This window comes from Amblyomma mixtum, chromosome 2 (assembly GCF_055824585.1).
Source record: "Amblyomma mixtum isolate Tamu chromosome 2, ASM5582458v1, whole genome shotgun sequence".
NCBI classification, from domain to species: Eukaryota; Metazoa; Arthropoda; class Arachnida; order Ixodida; family Ixodidae; genus Amblyomma; species Amblyomma mixtum.
In genome coordinates, this window is record NC_143013.1 from 63,408,556 (window position 1) to 63,428,502 (window position 19,947).

Below are 19,947 nucleotides of genomic sequence, written 5' to 3' on the forward strand. Positions count from 1 at the left end.
AAAGAGTGCCACGTTAAGAGGCACTTTTCATCCGTAGAACCAAATCTGAAAGACCAATTTTCCAATTATTGAGCATGGAAGGAGCCAAGCACCAGGACTGGGAAAACGTTGCGCACATTACAAACTGCCGGCTGCCTGGCGATACGGAGGATCAAACACCACCACTGCAATATGCGAGACCGATCCTAAACTACTAGACATCCGCTCCTGTCCATACCCGATGTCGTATTCAGATGTTTAGAAGCAGACCTCACCAATAATTCTTGCGTATAGCCCTCGGAGTCCTACAATGTCCCTTTTTGAGGCATGCTTCTCTAGCTGTTTGTACATTTATGGATATTGTAACAATGTAGGCTTGCTATACCACGAAGAATTTTAACCCCAGTGCAACTATCAGGGAAGAGGTCCTACACGTTTTTCATTCATGAATATCGACTCCAAAAAAAAAAACTATAGAGTATGTTTACTGCATTCGAATCGGGGCTGATGGAAGGTGATGAAGGCAACGCTATCCAATGCACAGAGCGAGGGTGTGGTGAAGTTTAACACGAGCCGTGTTGGCTGCGGCGATAGCCTAGTGGTCTCGCTGAGCGGCCCTTGAAGGAGATCTGTTGACGCAGCCGTGATTTCGACTGCCAATCATGGATATTGATTCAGTTTCTTTTTCTCTTTTTCACAGTTTGACCTCTAACTCGCCTGAAGGTCAAAACTAGGCACCCGGTGATCGAAGCACGTGGTCCCGTAGTGAAGGTTTCGCTTCAGTATACTTAATTTCAGCTTTTTCTGTGTAGGCAATGACGTTCTTAAGTGCTTGTCCGTCCGTCCGTCCGTCCGTCCGTCCGTCCGTCCGTCCGTCCGTCCGTCTGTCCGTCTGTCCGTCTGTCCGTCTGTCCGTCTGTCCGTCTGTCCGTCTGTCCGTCTGTCTGTCCGTCTGTCCGTCTGTCTGTCTGTCTGTCTGTCTGTCCGTCTGTCCGTCTGTCTGTCCGTCTGTCCGTCTGTCCGTCTGTCCGTCTGTCCGTCTGTCCGTCTGTCCGTCTGTCCGTCTGTCTGTCTGTCTGTCTGTCTGTCTGTCTGTCGGGTTTTAACCTCCCAAAGCAACTCAGGCTATGAGAGACGCCGTAGTGAAGGGCTCCGGAAATTTCGACAACCTGGGGTTCTTTAACGTGTACTGATATCGCACAGTACACGGGCCTCTAGAATTTCGCCTTCATCGAAATTCGGCCGCCGCGGCCGACAAATCAAGTTCCTTCGACAAATGAAGTTCCTTCTGCGGCTTGAAACTTTAACGTCCTAATGAGCTGTTGGCTGTAATGTAACAAACCTATTGTTCCAAGCTCGCTGTCTACGCGCGAGCATTTAATAATTCATTTATTTATTTTCATCGTACACGTGGCTTGAAGACCAAGAAAAACGGCCAAAATTTGGTACTCTTTTTAAAACTGAAAACTGAAACTGAAAACTGAAGACAGAACCTACAAGCCACATTAAGCTTCAGATGTGAACAATTGAAACAATTGTTTTAAACTGCTTTTAATATTCACCGCTGGTAACTGCTTTCATTCATTGATCTTGATTGACAATTACGAGAAATATTTGAGCCTTTGTACGCAATCACAAGTCATGGAGGTTTCCCTGAGTCCGCAAAGATCAGAAATGGGGTTGGAGCGAACACGTTGGTTTGTTTACCTTCAGCTTTTGAAAGCATATGCTGTGGTGCATCTGTGCCAGGAATTATTTAATTATTTTTGCGGGACACAAATCTGGCGTCGATGCTTTGGATTTTTCAAGTATATTCCATAAATTATAAGGCGGAGGGTATAAAACGACACAGTGGCTCACCAAAATTTGCCCTTATGTGATAAAAATACATGCACTCCTTAAATTTATTGGGTTTGACAAAAGAATTACGTTTGACCATTTCCACGCATGCAGGAGGCGCTGGGTACGATCTCCAAGTCCACCGTGTACCCACTTGTTGTCTAATAGTACAAGCTTCTCCTGGCCTGGTGCTCAGCTCCTCCAGAGCGGAGTGCTTGGGAGGAGCCTCTTTAGCCAACGCGCCTTGAATAGACTTTGATGCTAGAGCTACCTAAATCCACCTTGTGCTGTAAATCCTGGCAAAACGCAATTTGGCTGTACTCCACAAAGTGAATTTAGGTCACTCGAGGATCCAGGTCCTTCGAGAAGCATGCACCAAATACCGTTTTAACAAGCACTTCGCTTTTAAAGAGCTGAGGATAGGCAGGGAGAATGTTGTACCGATTAGACAACTGGTGGGTACCAGGTGGTGGTGGTGGTGAAAAACTTTAATATTCAAAGAGAGTTTGAGGGTCAAAAACCCTGCTGCATGGTCGGTATCCTTAGTCCGGGACACCGCACGACGAGGCCCCGTCTTGCGCCCGCTTTACTAAAGCCCTTTGGGACTCCAGTGTGGAGCAGTTAAGGAGAGCAGTCTCCCATGCCTTTCGGGTGGGGGTGGGGGAAGGGGGAAGGTGAGGATTCTCAGTACATGCCCACACCATGTGAAAGATATCGCAGATCTCTCCACAGTGCGGGCAGCGCCCATCTGTGTTCGATCGAGGTGTTTTGCTATGGCAGGACAGAGAAGAGTTCCTGTCTGCAGGCGCCGCAGAGTTCGCTCCTCCGCCTGACTCAGCCCCTTGGCAGGTGCCGGGTAGAGACGGTGGCTGTCGCAATAATGAATTAGGATTTCGCGGAACCGCAGAAGCGGTTTATGAGCTTCTGAGCCAGGAGGGCTAGGATGAGGAGCCCGGTGTGTGAGCGCTCGGGTGGCTGCATCAGCGGCCTCATAGCCTCGTAGACCCTGGTGGCCAGGAGCCCTGATCACTTTTGTGCGAGTTGGATCGGCGGGAGCGCGTCTTAGAATTTGGAAGGCAAGAGGTGATATTTCACCTGCAAGATAATGTTCACAGGCTCGGCGAGAGTCTGTGATAACCGTTCTCGATTTTGGATCGGCGGCAGCGAGAGCTATTGCGACTTCCTCCGCTCGTGTTGAACTTGGGGCCCGAAAAGATAGCCCATCGACATTCATTCCCCGGTGGACTACGGCAGCCGTGAAGAATCCGGCGGGCGACGGCCCTGTGATGTCCACGTTGTAGACGCCCTCTTTATATCCATATTGCCTCTCAAGCGTGCGAACCCGCGCTTGTCGTCTGCCTTCATATGAAGCCATGTCCATGTTACGCGGGAGTAGAGCGACCCAGAGCATGTGGCGCCACAGCACCGGGATGTTCCCCGTCCCCTCTGGTATGCGTGTGTGTTGGATGTGTAAGCGGTTTAGCAGGCGGCGCCCAGGAACCGTCTGCGATAGCCGCGTATATTGGTTCACGAGGTGGGCCTCCCGCAACTCCTGGTAGGAGTTTACCACTGCCAACGCCTTCAGTTTGGCGTTAGAGGTAGCCACCGGGAGGTCCAGTGCTCGCTTTGTTGCCTTCCTGATGATGGCGTCAATGTGCTCGTCTTGTTGTTTGGTGGTGCGTAGGTACGGCACGGCGTAGAGGATGCGGCTGGTCACGAAGGCATGGGCGAGCCGTAGCGCGTCCCTGCCCCGCAGACCACCCTGCTTGTTGGAAGCACGGTGAATCAAGCGCCCGGCCTAAGTTTGTTATTGATGAGCAGACCCAGGATCCGGAGCTCTGCCACTTCTCTGATGGGACCGCCCGACAGAGATATGTGTAGAGACGTGTTGTCCTTGTGGTTTGTCCTGACGTGTAGAAGCTCTGATTTGGCGGGAGCACATTGGAGACCACAGTCGGCAGCATATGCATCGACTATGGAGGCGACCTGCTGAAGGCGGTCCTCCATCTCTCCAAGGCTCCCCTCGGTGGTCCAGACTGTAATATCGTCTGCGTAGAGTGCGTGTTTTATGCCCTCCACTTGAGCCAGTCGGCCGGGCAGGTGCATCATGGCGATGTTGAAAAGGAGCGGGGATAACACCAATCCATGTGGTGTACCTCGTGTACCCATAGTGTACAGGCCGCATTCCTCGTCCTCGATCTGGAGGAGTGCCTGACGCGCAGAGAGGAAGTCTCTGACATAGGCGAGGACCTTCGCCCAGCAGTTAGCAGTGTTCAAGTTAGAGAGTATGGTGCCATGTTTAACATTGTCAAATGCCCCCTTAAGATCGAGGGCGAGAATGGCCTTGTCGTTTTGTTGCATGGCTGTGGGTCGACGTGCAGCAGCGACGTGCCCCGTGCGCACTGTGTTAACAGTTGTACGCTCTTGTCACAGGCACAAACCGCTTGGCTGCACTCAGCGCCCGCACCGGACCAAGCCAGCTCTCCGCGCCGGACTTCAGATTGTTACGCCGGATTTTCCGCAAGTTGTACCAGGAGGCGTGACCGTCAGCTGCGCAGAACTACTGCGCTGCCCTACGCCAGTGCCAGGAGCTACAAAAGGAGCCACATCAGCGCAGCTAGCCTCACTTGGCAGCAGCGACGTGCCCCGTGCGCACTGTGTTAACAGTTGTACGCTCTTGTCACAGGTTAGTGTTATCGCCGTATCGATTCCTTGACTTATCTTCTGTATTGTGTGTCGTCGCTGCTGCCTGATTTGGACTTGTGCTTGTGTGTTGTCTCAAGCTGCAGTGCTTTATTATCATCTTGTTGCACCCGAAAGGCTGCTTGCTTTCAAATGTCTAAAGAGTTAAATAAGCTGAAGGAAGAAATGAGGGCTAAATTAGTTAAACTTAAAGACGAAGTAAAACTCGAACTGAAGGCCTTTCGAGAGGCTATGGAAAGATATTTGCGAAACGAAATTCGTGAGCTAAAAACCGAGCAAAAGAACTTGACCGAGAGCCTTGAGTTCGCGCATGGAATAATAGAGGACATCAAAAAACAACTGGATGATGAGGTTTCCAAAAACGTGCAACTATCAACTGATAATGAGGCGCTGTGTGCCAGATGCGCATCTCTCGAAAGTAAATTGCAAAATGCAGAAAGCAGGCTTACTCATGCTGAACAATATTCAAGGAAGTGTAATATTGAAATACAAGGAATAGCAGAGACTGAAGGCGAATCCCTGAGTGCCATTCTCTCTAAAATTGGCAACACCATCTCAGAACCGATAGAAGAAGCTGACATTGAAGTCTGCCATCGCGTGCCGACGCGAACTGCTGGGAAATCGCACATCCTCGTCCAATTCAAATCCCGCAGGAAGCGAGACATTGTCCTGACGAAGGCGAAAAAAACACGGCTTACAAGCAAAGACATCGGCCTAGACAAATCAGATGCAATATATGTTAATGAGCATCTCTGTCCCGCACTGAAGAAACTACTTGCAATGGCAGTGAAAAAAAAAATATGAGTGCAACTGGAAATCGGTGTGGTCCTACAACGGGAAAATCTTTGCCAAGCAGGCAGATAACACGCCCACTGTGCATGTGACAGGTGAGGACGTTGTCGACAAGATTTTTTCTACTCAAGCGGGCAACACAGCTCATGATGCCGATAACGTGTGATTGCCGACATCGTGCTCATCTGGCTATCTGCTTCGTGTTTTTCAAAGCCTTGAAAGATGGATTATCAGGAGCTTACTCTGCCATCTGATGTGAAGTTTGATTATTTATCATGCGAATCAGTTATGCATATCAATGCACGTTCAGTGAACTGTAAAGAGGATGACATTGTCCTTTTATTACAGCAATTTTGCTCTCAATTTTCTGTCCTAATGCTGTCGGAAACTTGGTATACAAACAATAGCAAAATGTTGGAACTAGATGGTTACAATAACTTCTTTCTTAATCGTAAAAACAGCAGGGGTGGTGGCGTCGCAATTCTAGTTGCAAAGCACAAGAAATGTGAAATTTTGCCGGAATTCAGTAAGACCACTGTGGATTATGAAATCTTAACGCTGAATAATAAACAAGAAATAATTTCTGTCTTGTATCGTCCACCAACTGGGAATGTTGCACGCTTCTTAGAATTTTATGAAGACTTCTTGGAATTTATTTGTAAAAACAACCTTAGGCTCATCAGTGGTGGTGATTTTAACATAAACATGTTAGAGAAAAATAACTGTGTTCGTGATTTTAGCACAAAACTGGTTTCATCTGGTTTCATAAATGTGATTAAAACACCAACTCGAATTACATGTTCTACATCATCCATGTTAGATCTCATTGTTACGAATCTTGACTCTGAAATTTACAATGCAGGCACAGTTGCCTGCGACGTTAGTGATCACTGTCCTACTTTCTTAACATATCGCATTGATTCACTGGACAGGAATGTGAAAAGGGAAACATTTTTTGTTCAGCGCATTACCGAAGGAAAGCTAATCTCGTTCAAGAATGAAATCATGAACCAAGATTGGTCTGCCGTGCTAAAAAAAGTGGATGCGAATGACGCGTATAACGAATTCATAAAACGTTTTGTGTGCATCTATGCTAAACATTTCCCTTTGCAAACTATCGTACCAACAAAAAAGATTAAGAAACCATGGGTCACTCGAGAACACTTACAAATGATCAAAAATAAAAATCGTCACTTTCATTCTTTCTTTAGTACACGTTCAAAAGAAACTCTAAAGGAGTTTAAAATATTGCGGAATAAGCTAAACGCTGAGCTTCGGAGAGCCAAATCTTTATACTATGAGCAGTTATTTGCAGATTGCGCTCGACAACGCCCGGATGCTGCATGGAAAGCAATAAACACTGTTTTGGGTCGTAAAAGTAAAAGTTCCCTTCCGGATGTTTTAACACATGAAGGTGGTGAATTGAGCGGTAAAGCGCTTGCGGATTACCTTAACAATCATTTTGTGAGTATTGCAAATCCTTGTGACTATCCTCCAGATACAACTGGAATCTCCACTAGTACAATGAAAACAATATACCTTCAGCCTACTGATGAGCAGGAGATTTATAACACTTTCATGTTGCTCCGAAACAGTAAGGCGCTTGATATTGAAAACATTTAAATCATGCCGATAAAGTATGTATTGACCTTACTTACATCCGTACTTGCTTACATATTTAATTTAATACTGGATTCGGGCGTCTTTCCTGAAAAAATGAAATGTGCCAGGGTTTCTGTAATCTTCAAGGGCGGCGACCCAAACTTGGCAACAAACTATCGCCCAATTTCAGTCCTCCCTGTATTTTCTAAGGCACTAGAAAAGATCAGGTTTGCTCGTATAACTAACTTCTTTGACAAAGAAAACATAATAACAAATGCACAGTTCGGTTTTAGGAAGGACAGATCGACAGAAACTGCTTTACTAACGTTAAAAGAAAATATTTTACGAAACATAGAAAGTAATTTGTTCTCGTTGGCTGTTTTCATAGATTTCAGCAAGGCTTTTGACTGCCTGGACCATAACATTCTTCTATCCAAAATACAAGCTTACGGGATCCGCGGCACGTGTCTAGCTTTGCTGAAGTCCTACCTCAGCAACAGGTTTCAGAGAGTGTTTCTCAAAAACTGCAGCTCATCCCTTTCTCCGATAAAGAGTGGCGTACCCCAAGGAAGTGTGTTAGGTCCGCTGTTGTTCAATACATACGTTAATGACTTGGTGAATATTGATAATACAGTAAAACTAGTGATATATGCTGATGATAGTACTATTCTTATTTCTGGCCCTAATGCTGATGGTTTAATCATGCAATGTAATGAATTTTTAGCTAAGCTATCTACATGGTCCAAGTTAAACAGACTTCAAATCAATTGCACTAAAACTAAAGCTATTATATTCCGCGCTAAAAACAAATTAGTTGAAATAAATCACGCTATAACCTATGAGCACCAAGAAATTGAAATCGTTGACAACCATAAAATATTAGGTGTACATTTTTCCTCGCATCTAACCTGGGATGCTCACATTGATCACCTTCGTAAAAAACTTTCCTCGATTACAGGAGTTATATCGCGCTGTCGTACAGTACTTCCACCCAAGATAAAACTTCAAGTATATCATGCTTTGTTTAACTCTCATTTAAGATACTGCAGTCTAGTTTGGTGCACAACCACAAAAACCAATTTAAATAAACTCCTGGTTTTACAGAAAAAAATCATCCGTTACATAACAAATATTGAGCCCATGGAAACTACAAAGAGTGCATTTGAATCATTCAATATCATAAGTGTAGACAAGTTGTATGAATTTCACCTATTACATTCAATCTACTTTTCCTCCCCTGAAGTTACTAACCTTCTAACGTCCTTGGCATCCTTAGAGCGACGAAATATTAGCGTGCAAACAAGAAATGTTGATGCGTGGGCAGTTCGTCATTTTCGTACATTTTATAAATATCAGTCACTTACCCATAACCTCCCTACAATACTAAACAAATACAGACACACAGTGGGCTTGAACAAAAAACAATTACATTCCTTTTTTGTGCAGTTGTGATCCATTAATTTTTGTTTGTTGTTTCCGCGTATGTGCTTTTCAGTTGTTTTATTTTGGTTTCAGTTCATTACTGGTTGCTTTATGTGATTGACATCATTATTACTTGTCACAGTAACTGTTTTATTATTACCCTATTACTGTCTTCCTATGTACTATTCATCTATTATGTTTCTATTCTTTACGCTGCTGCCTTGTATTGGTCTCTTGGGCCTCGTCAAGCTTTTGTGTAGCTTTTAGCCCAAGAGACCATCCAGTTGTCTTCTGGAAAATAAAGATGTATTGTATTGTATTATGTCCCTGTGTAGTTAGAGTAGGACATCCTGTGCAGACATGTGCGGGCGGAACCCGAACATAGTGTCTGCAAAGAGGCCCTTACTCTCCATGTATGGAGAGAGGCGATCCCGAACCATCGTCTCCTTGAGCTTTCCCACACACGAGGTCAATAAGATGGGTCTCAGTTGTCCGTAGTCATGGCTTTACCTGCTTTGGGGATGAACGTTACAGGCGATGTTTTCCATTCGAGAGGGAGAGGACACCCATCCCAGATCTAATTTATGTATTGTAGCAAATGGAGGTATGCAGAGTCGGAGAAGTTCGCCAACAGTTTCACTGTTATGCGATCCCGACCCGGTGCCCCACCTCGGCGAATTTTAGCCAGGGCCGCCTTAAGGTCATGCAACTCAAAAGGGGCGTCTAAATCCTGATTTGGCTTGCCGGAGTACGTGTACTCGGGCCCAACCGGGTCATTTGTGCGGCAGAGATACCTGTCGCACAAAGTGTCCGCAAGTTGCGCCGTCGTACCTTGGTACCCGTGCAGAGCCCGCCGGAGCTGTTTTTGCGTCTCCCCTTTCGTTTGAGAAGGGTCGATGAGGCTGCGTAAGAGACGCCAATTCCCCTTCGAGCTCATCTGACGCGCTGCGGAGTTGCAGCGTTCTATCCAATTGGCGTCTGTCAGCTGGGCGGCATATGCCGCAGCCTGCTCCGTAACTTGTGCAATGCGAGCTCAAAGCTTGCGATTCGTCTTGTGTTTCTTCCATCGTTCCGGCGCGCCTCCCACAGATGCAGGAGGTGATTGTCCACTGCGGGGATCTCGTTGGTGGTGTGAAGTGTTTGCGCGTGTTGTTTCTGTATGTTGGTGACCTGTGTTGCCCACTCCGCATAGCCGTCGGAGAATAGTACGGGAGGGATGCCCTGAGTTCGATATTGCTGCCAATTGGTTATTTTCGCCTGTCCCCATTTTTTACGGGCTGCGTTCGCCAAAAGCGTGATGCGGAGAAGGCAGTGGTCGCTACCCAGGGTATCCCCCAGGTTCTCCCATGTGGCGTTTGTAATGTTCCTAACCAGAGATAAGTCAGGACACGTGTCAAGGGTGACCGAGTTGCCCACACGTGTGGGGCAAGACGGATCCGTGAGCAACGTAAGACGAAGGGTGGATATGAGCTCCACCAGCTTGCGTCCCCTGGCTTTCTCGAAGTGATAGCCCCAGTGTAGACTGGGTGCGTTGAAATCCCCAATGATCACAAGGGATTCACTGTCAGCCAATTTGAGAGCACGATAGAAAATTTCGCTGAAAGTATCACGCGGCTTATGCGGGGGGCAATATACATTACGTACATGTATTGACGGGTCGCGGCGCCTGAGAGGCAGAACCCTCACCATTGTGTATTCCTGCTCACTCTCCAGATCAAGATCGACCTGTATCGCGGTGTATGCTTTATGCACCAGAATGCAGGTCGAGGGGCCCCCCTGAAACGAGCTATACCCAGAGAATTTAGCATCATTGCCGGGCTCTTGCAAAGCAAGAAGCGCCGGCATGTCACCGAGGCACTGCAGGTAGAGCTGGAGATGTGACCGTTTTTTGCAGGCTCTGAAACCCCTGCAGTTACATTGAATGATTTCGAATTGGTCTAATTTTTTAGCTTTCTGAGAAGGTTTGCCAGCCATATTGATGTTTTTATTTTACGGTGCTGGGTAGCCACTCGTTTCGGTGGCCGGCGCAGCCCCAGGTAGGGGCTGCATCAAAGCCGCGGTTATCAGGCCGGAACCGCTTTCTTCCGCTGCCTGTCGAGGAGCTATTTTAAGGCGAAAGCATTTAATGCCTCATACTGTCGTTAGCAGACGCGTCGGCAGGAATGTCGACAGACGCGTCGGCAGCCGGGTCGACAGACGCGTCGGCAGGAATGTCGACAGACGCTTCGGCAGGAGTTTCGACAGACGTGTCGGCAGGAATGTCGACAGACGCGTCGGCAGATTTGTCCGCCTTTCGGCGTCACTGCTTAAAAAGAAACTGCGCCGAGGGTGGGAATCGAACTAGGGCCTTTGGCATTTGAAGAGGAGACGCTACCACTCCGCAACGAAGGCTCAAGGTTCCAGCATGAATAAAGGCGCATCTATTGAATGCATAGGTTTCATAAATAAAATGAAAGGAATAAAGTCACGAAAAGGAAAATAAAAGTAAGAAAATAAGCAAAAATAAAAACAAAATAAAATAAGATATGAAAATAAAAATAATTAAACAATAAAAACAAGAAAATGACCAAAAATAAAGAAAATATGGAAAATAAAAAAGTCAATAAAAACAAACAGTGCGCCAGGAAACGCTTTCGCCTTGCAGCACTTTAGACAGCCAAAGTGCCCCCTGAATTTTTTACGTTTTAGCTGCGGGGAGTCGCAGGAGAGGGTATTTTTTATTTGGGAGTTGACTCAGGGCTGCACTGCCTTAAGGACACAGTCAGTCACCTGGGCCGCAATGTCGGGAAGCATTGCAGCAAATGCGGTCCTGAACATGTCCTGAAAGGACTCGCGGACCGCAATCATAATTTGGTTTGGGAGCGCTGCCACCCGCTCCTCCAACTGCTCGGCTTTACGCTCCAGGGCCTCGAAGCGGCCAGCGTCCGCGGGGGCCGAATCGACCACCGTGTCCGCGGTTTTCGGCGAGACGTTAGTTAGGCAAGATGATACTGAGGATCTGTCATCGCTATCCTCGGGCTCAGCGTTCTGCATGGGCTCCAGGCGGCACCGCGAATCCAATGCAGCACCTACGGAATGCCAGACTTTTGCTCAAGCACTTTTCCCTGCAGCCCCGGCCTAGCAGCCGGAGCACCCGCCTCGTATGCGAGAGCTGCTGGCTTCTATCGTCAGTGCCGCCAAGTGCCTTCAAGTTTCGAACTTATTTAATTAATAATTTTACAAATACCGCCAAGCTTATTCAAGGTCTTCGGCAGGAGTAGGGTGCCAAATCATACAAAAGATAAACAGCATATTAAAATGAATGTATTTCAAAGTAACAACTCAGTGCTGCAAAACGTACTCGAGAAAAGAAAACACTAGCAACGAAAACAGAGCCGATAAAAACTTAGATACGCCAACATTTTTGCTAGTAATAGACTACAAGACGATTCGCATGTGAGCACAAATAAGGAATTAATAAAAATAAAGCAGCCTTGCCAGGAATGTCTCAACACAGAAAGCGGTACTATGCTATACTACAATACTGCTACACTGCAATGCTATAGTGCAGTAGTACAAGCTACACTGCACTGCAATGCTATACTGCAATAGTGGCTACACAACAATATTACTTGCTGAAAAGGGCACTACAAAGCTCTAAAACTCGCACAGAGCAGATCACAAAGCAATGTTAAGTTTTATTTGGAAGTGCTTGCGCGAATGGAACGCGAGCGGAGCATCCAATAGTTTTGGCATCCAATGCATTCCAGTTGCATGTCGTCTTGCGAAAACGACAGGTCATGAACGCGTTCGCTTTACATGTGAAATTTATACTCTTTTTTGAATACTATACGCCGAGTTCAGGGTCGAACGGGAAAACCAGCTTCAATGCTTTTCACGTAGCCTGAATGTTCTCCTCTCATTCACTTGCTCTCAGGATAAGTAAGAAAGGCGTGACTTGTAGCGCATAAACTTACTTGGGCGCCAAGGCTCGCGAGTAAAATTTTGTGCTCGAAGTTCACAGTCGATGCAATGGCTGACCATGGCGTCCTCAGATGACGACAAACCGCGGTTTTTCGATGCCTCCACAAGCTCTCGATTTCATATATTTATTTCCTTCCTTGGCTCGTACAGAAGATTAATAGGGTATTGAAAAAAAATTCCTCGCTGCAAACAGAAGTACTTAAAGGGCTAACAAATTTATTTGCTGGAGCAAATTATCAGCATTTTTTTAACCAAACATCACGCAAATTATTATGCGCAGAAATGACAATATTAAGCGCTCGCCGCCGAACGCTGCTTCAGCCAACATGAAGGAGGTAAGCTCACGAGACTTGATATGGCCACGACTGCTGTAGTCCTTACTAACGGCCCACTAAACACCTCTAGTTTCATCCAGGCACCTAACAGCAGTAGTTACAGTTAACCATGAACTTGTTGACCAGCTTGCTAGCAAGTAAGCATAATCCAGAGTTTTGCTGCTTTTCGCCATGAACCGTATTACAATTCCGCAAAAGCTATGTTTATACTTGAAAACACCTACTTTTAATAACTAGTGGTTCACTGCTCTAAAAGGCCTTGTATAGGCACCTTTTATAAAGACAACTTGAAACATTAATGGATTGATATTTCAAACGACTTAATTTTATATGTAGCCGAAATGCTCGCGTGTGTAAATTCAGTGTACTGAAAACGGACACAAACATGTTCTGATATGTTGCGCAGCAAACAGTCAATAAATGAAGCCGGTTACTAACTCGCGTTCTTGCACGCAGTGCTGAAGCACCCTGATGAGATTTCGAATCAAATGTTTCACATGCCGCGTAGTTCTTATTTTCGGTTTCTGAGTGCAGCTCTCGTAGCTTCCATTTAAATTCGTGATCGAGCGACCCTGAGCGTTTTCATGCCCCTTTCTTGAGTGGCATGTATCTGCGCTATTGCCCCCCCCCCCCCCCCATTATGGTTCCAGAAAGGGGAAGAGTTGGGGATAGGAGTTAATGGAGAATACCTCAGTAATTTGCGACTCGCTGATGACATTGCCTAGCTAAGCTACTCAGGACAAGAACTACACAGCATGATCAATGAGTTAGACAGGCAGAGCAGGACGATGGGGCTAAAAATTAACATGCGGAAAACCAAAGTAATGCTCAACAACCTAACAAGGGAACAGCTGTTCGCAGTTGGTAGCGAGGGGCTGGAATTAGTAACAGAATATGTCTACTTAGGGCAGGTAGTGACCAGAGATCCCGATCATGAGAGGGTTCTCTCAGATCATGAATGGCAGTTTGCCAATATACCTCAAGAGAAAGGTATATTGTTACCGGTATATTGTTACCAGTATGTTACCGGTACTCACCTATGGAGCGGAAACCTGGATGCTAACAAAGAGGGTTCAGCTTAAGTTAAGGACAACGCCGCGAGCTATGGAAAGAAAAATGACAGGTGTAACGTTAAGAGATCGGAAGAGGGCGGAGTGGGTAAGGGAACAAACGCGGGTTAATGATATCCTAATTGAAATCAAGAGGAAGAAATGGGCTTGGGCAGGGCATGTAATGCGAAGGCAATATAACCGCTGGTCCTTAAGGGTAACGGAGTGGATTCCAAGAGAAGGCAAACGTAGTAGGGGACGGCAGAAAGTTAGGTGGGCGGATGAGATTAAGAAGTTTGCGGGGGTACATTGGCCGCAACTGGCAACGGACAGGGTTAATTGGAGAGACATGGGAGAGGCCTTTGCCCTGCAGTGGGTGCAGTCAGGCTGATGATGATGATGCTTTCAGATGGCGCAAGAGATGTGTAATGAAGAACTGAATAATAAAATTAGCGTTGCAATCTGGTTGTACAGTAACAGCTCTCCGTAATGACGCAGAACACAGCTCTGTTCCGTCATGAAAGAAAAGCGATTCTTCAGCACAGCATGGATGCCTATATTCCATTAAGTGTCTTATACAGCGGAGCTTAGAAACAACACTCAGCCACCGGTCAACGCACGGGTTGGTCTCTTTCTGCACTATGTATTCTTCGCTCTTATATCGATTTATTGACAACATCTCAACTTATGTACACCATAACACATTAAGAAGCTGCTTCATGGCCTTACCAACAAATATTTAATCCTTGATAAAGCTGAGCCTATGCTTCACGTATATCATGGAGAAGCCGCCGCGGTGGCTCAGTGGTTATGGTGCTCGGCTGCTGACCCAAAAGACGCGGGTTCGATCCCGGCCGCGGCGGCTAGAATTTCTTTGCAGGAGAAATTCTAGAGGCCCGTGTACTGTTCGATGTCAGTGCTCGTTAAAGAACCGCAGGTGGTCGAAATTTCCGGAGCCCTTCACTATGGCGTCTCTCATAGCCTGAGTCGCTTTGGGACGTTAAACCCCATAAACTAAACTAAACTAAACTATTTCATGGAGAAAAGATGTGCGAAGCATCCCGCTCTGCACGTTCGGCAACCCCAGTTGCGGCAGTGCATCCGCCATCTAGCGACAGGGCGAGTTCAATATCGAGTTAGTTCGATAGCGAGTTAGGCAGAGCGAGTTCAATATCACCTTAAAACCGAAATGCGATTAAAAACTACACTGCATGTTTATTACATTACAGTCATTGCGAAAGCACGGATTTGTGCTAGGTAGAAGACGACGATGAGCAGGCAGTGCCGCCGGACGGAGCAGCTGTTTTGGCTCTCATACCAACCGACACGATTGGGGTGTTCCTCTACTTGCAGCAACAGGAATAAAGAAAAAAAATGTGGCGACAGCCCAGTAGTCTCGCGCAGAGACCTTTGAAGCTGATCTGTTCGCGCCGCGGTGGGTTCGACTGCCAGTCGCTAATGTTGATGCTAGTTTTTTTTTTCGATCCTCTTTTTTTGTATGCGGACGTACATCGGCAAGAGACAAATGGGATAGGCTCTGAACCTGAGGATTAGTGCTTTCGCACTAGAAACGCAGTTTCTATATTCACCGAGTGCATGCTAAGGCTTCTTCACGCATCCAGTTCTTATTATACGCACGTTGTACCGACATGCTTATTTATGACTTCATAAACTTATTTTTCCCTGCAGGAACTGCTTTCTTCTCACCAATGCGCTACAATTTACATGAATATTTACGGAAACTTTTTCCGACTTTTAGATGTTTTGTTAAAATTTACTGATGCGGTCAAGCCCCATTGAATCCTGTGATCTATTAGGTACTATCGCACTCGGTGTGCCCAGCAATATATGTAATGCAGTGAAAATATATATCACTGAAAATATTAAATTGGTCCTAGACAGTGCACAAGAAAGTAAATAGCTGTACAAAATGAAGTAGTAACGGTTCAAACATGAAGTTCTCATCACGAATCCCGCGGTTATTTCTTTGAAAAGAATACGAACAACCAGCTTTGAAGGTTGTTGTTCGGGAGACTCGCCCGAAGCGGTTCGCCAAGGCTTCGGAAACAGAAACGAAGGAATAGAAGTTGTGGATGCCCGAAGGATCGGACAGTCCAGAACAATACAAATCACCTTTTTTGGAAAGAAGCTACCCAGCCAAGTAATCTATCAGTGCGGCGTCTTTCGGGTCCACCCCTTCAGGGAGCAACATGAAGTATGCTACAACTGCAGGAGGGTAGGACACCGGGCCGACGTCTGCTACAAACCTACAACGAACCTTTGCCGCCGCTGCGGAGAAAATCACTCGCCTCCACCTGAGGGAGAACAGCCAACCTGTCAACCCGTCTGCATCGTCTGCAACGGGGGCCACAACACAGGCAGCCGGAACTGCAAATTCCGGCTGATCAACAGGAACAAACAAGGAACGCCCCATGGCAACCAGGCACCCAAGCAAGGGGACAACGACTCATCACTACACGGACACCAGTCTAGGCCCAGGAAGAAGGAACAGGGTGCTACCGGAAAGGGAGGCAGCCACAGCCGGAACAACTCCAGCTCCTTCCCGCCCCTGGGGAACCCAGCAGGGAACGACAAGCGAAGCTCGAGCCGCGGACGCAGCGATAGCCGCTCCAACAAAAAGGTGAGCTGGCCAGCAGAGGCCTCCCAATCTATTGACGCTCGAGAGAAGGAGTTTCAGATACAACTACAATCCCGAGACAGAGAAATTGCCAGCCTTAAAAAAGAGTTTGCTGACATTAAACGCCTGTTACAAGCGCATCAGGTACAGAATGCCACTGCGGCTAGAACGCCACCCACCGCGTCCCAGGCTTCGACCAATATTGCGATGGAAACAGACGCCATTTGCCACACTCCCTCCACCGCGTCCCAGTCTTCGGCCCATAACGCGACGGACACAGACGCCAGAATAGCAACTAAAAGACCGCTTCCTACAAAAGAAGGCGAGGAATCCAAACGAAAGGCCGAGGCTTCGGAAGCCGACACCCCGCAGCCATCGAAAGCGCCTACCAAACTCAGGGCAGACATCAATACTCTGTCAGAGAGAACTAGCGCTATATCAACAGAACAAGCAACCTTCCAAGGCCTCGTTACTACCAAATTTGCTGAGATAGATATTCGCTTTGCAACACTAGAGGGACAGGTATCCCAAATAGCCACGTGTATGCAGCAAATAATGGATAGGCTTACAACTATCGAGGCCCGCTTACCCCCCATCTTGGATCTGTCCACGACGCCACAACCATCTATAACCCAACATGGCACCACGCCAAAAATTTGAAATTTGGCAATGGAACTGCAGAGGCTTCCGCCGCAAGCGGGCCCACTTGCAGCTCCACATCCAACAAGCACCGTCTGTTACAACCCCAGACGTGATTGCATTGCAAGAAGCTAGCGGCAGGGCTACACTGCCAGGCTATAAAGCATATCTGCCACCTCATTATGATACTAGTAACGCAGCCGGCTCCTTCACAGCCACTCTGGTGCATAGAAATATCACCGCAATTCAACATTTTATAAATGATTCGGAAGAAGATTACACCCTACTTGAAATAGTACCAAGGCAAAAAGGAGACTCAAATCTCTTCATCCTTAATGTATACAACCCGCCCAGAAACAAAGGCAATGGACTCCCACACTTGTTGATAAACACAGTAAAGCTGGCTGCTAGGGCTCAACTAATAATTGTGGGAGACTTCAACGCTCAACACCCAGCATGGGGATATACCAAAGCAACTCCGAAAGGGAACCTGCTCTGGCAAATCATACAGTCACTAGGGCTCACAACGCTAAACAACCCGAGCGACCACACACGCATGGGTAACAGTGTATGTGTCGACACATCTCCAGACTTATCCCTCTCTAAAAACGTCAAGGACGCAAAGTGGGTCAACACCGGGCAAAACCTTGGTAGTGATCACTTCATCCTTAGCATCACCTTCCCCACGACAAAACTTAAAAACAAAGCAAAAGAAATACGAACCACGGATTGGGACAAGTTCAGGCAACTTCGCGACAAAACAGCTCCAAAGGAGATCTCTAACCTTAGCGACTGGGTTATCTCCCTGAATGAGGATGTCAGCTCCACTAGCGTTGTGGTGCCAGTTGAGAAGGAGGAGCAGATTGCAGACTCAAAACTGTTACACCTGTGGCAGGCACAAAAAGGCCTCCAAAAACGTTGGAAGAAGCAAAAACACAACAAGCGACTACGCAAAAAGATCGCTGAAATCGAGAGGCGAATCGAGGAACATACACTTACTCTCCAAACACAACAATGGAACCAAATATGTGAAAGCGTCAATGGACAGCTCGGAAATAAGAAGACATGGCATCTTCTAAGACACCTGCTCGACCCAGAACAAACACGTCCCGTGCAACAAAGTCAACTGTACAGACTCATACATAAATATGAGGGTACAACTGAAGACCTAATCAAAGAGCTAGCAGAACGTTATCTAAACACGGATGATGGTACCACACAACCAGACTACCGGGGGACCCCTAATCCAAATTTAGACGCAGACATCACAGACGCAGAGGTCTGGTACGCAATTGGAAAACTGCGGACAACATCTGCGGCAGGACCAGACAAAGTAACAAATAAGACTCTCAGGAACTTAGACGCAACGTCGATCGCGGCGGTTACAGACCTTATGAACAAATACTGGCATGCAGGCAACATACCACCAGAGTGGAAACACGCGAAAATCACTTTTATTCCTAAAGCGGGTAAGAAACTCAGCACTGAGAATCTACGCCCAATTTCATTAACATCATGCCTAGGCAAACTCATGGAACATGTCATCCTCAATAGGCTCCAAAACTATGCGGAGGACATGAACCTCCTACCTGAAACAATGTTAGGATTCAGGGCCCAACTATCTACCCAGGACATACTCTTGCAGCTTAACAAGGACATAATTGAAGCTGACGAGGGAACAGGAACGAAAGCAATATTGGGTTTAGACCTTGTTAAAGCTTTCGACAACGTCACCCACAGAGCCATTTTGACAAACTTGTCAGAAATCAACCCCGGAGAAAGGACGTACAACTACATCCGATCCTTCCTCACTAACAGAACAGCAGTGATAACGGTCGGAACAATAGAGTCTGCCCCAATCACACTAGGAAGTAAAGGAACGCCACAGGGCTCCGTCCTGTCCCCTTTCCTTTTTAACCTCTCCCTCATCAAAATTCCCCCCAAACTGGCACAAATACCAGACCTACATCACACGTTCTATGCAGATGACATCACACTTTGGGTAACCAAAGGATGCGAAGGCTACATAGAAGACACACTCCAAGCAGCAGTGGACATCATTGAGGCATGCGCATGGGAATCCGGCCTCACTTGTTCTGAGCAAAAATCTGAACTTTTCGTGATCCGTCGTAAACAAAGAGGTAGGCGTACCACGACAACGCCCCCGCAAATAAACGTCTATGTTAATGGACGATCTGTCAAAGAGGTACAGACCATGAGAATACTGGGGTTGTATTTACAAACAAATGGAAAGAATACTGACACACTCACTAAGCTAAAACACACGGTAGAAGCGACGGCGCGATTAATCCGCCGCATAGCTAACCGCAGACAAGGGGTGAGGGAAAGAGATTTATGCCGACTAGTGCAGGCCTTTGCGCTAAGCAGGATACTCTATGCCACCCCTTATCTCAAATTTTCGAAAGCAGAAAAGGACAAATTGGATAGTATGATACGGCAGGCCTATAAGGCTGCGTTAGGACTCCCACTAAATGCCTCAACTGAAAGGCTTATGAGGTTAGGAATACATAACACCTACAATGAACTGAAAGAAGCCCATTTCATGGCTCAAACAGCGCGATTAGCCAATTCCAGAACTGGCAGGAGTATTCTTACCAGGCTCGGAATTAACTTTCAACCTACGAATAACGATGCTAAAGTGGACTTACCCCGCGACTATAGGACGGCCCTACTAATCAAACCACTCCCCAAAAACATGCACCCCTTACACCATGAGGGTAGAAGACAAGCAAGAGCCAAAGCCTTACATAACAAATACAGACAGTGCGCTGGAACACTTTATGTAGATGCAGCAGAATACAAAAATACCAATGCCTTTGCAATTGTGGTTGTGAACGAGAATGGTGACCACATCGTCTCGGCGACAATCAAAACGAAATCCTCTGAAACGGCAGAAGAAGCGGCTATAGCCCTCGCCCTAGCGCATACCCAAGGAAGCATCATCTTCAGCGATTCCAAAATGGGT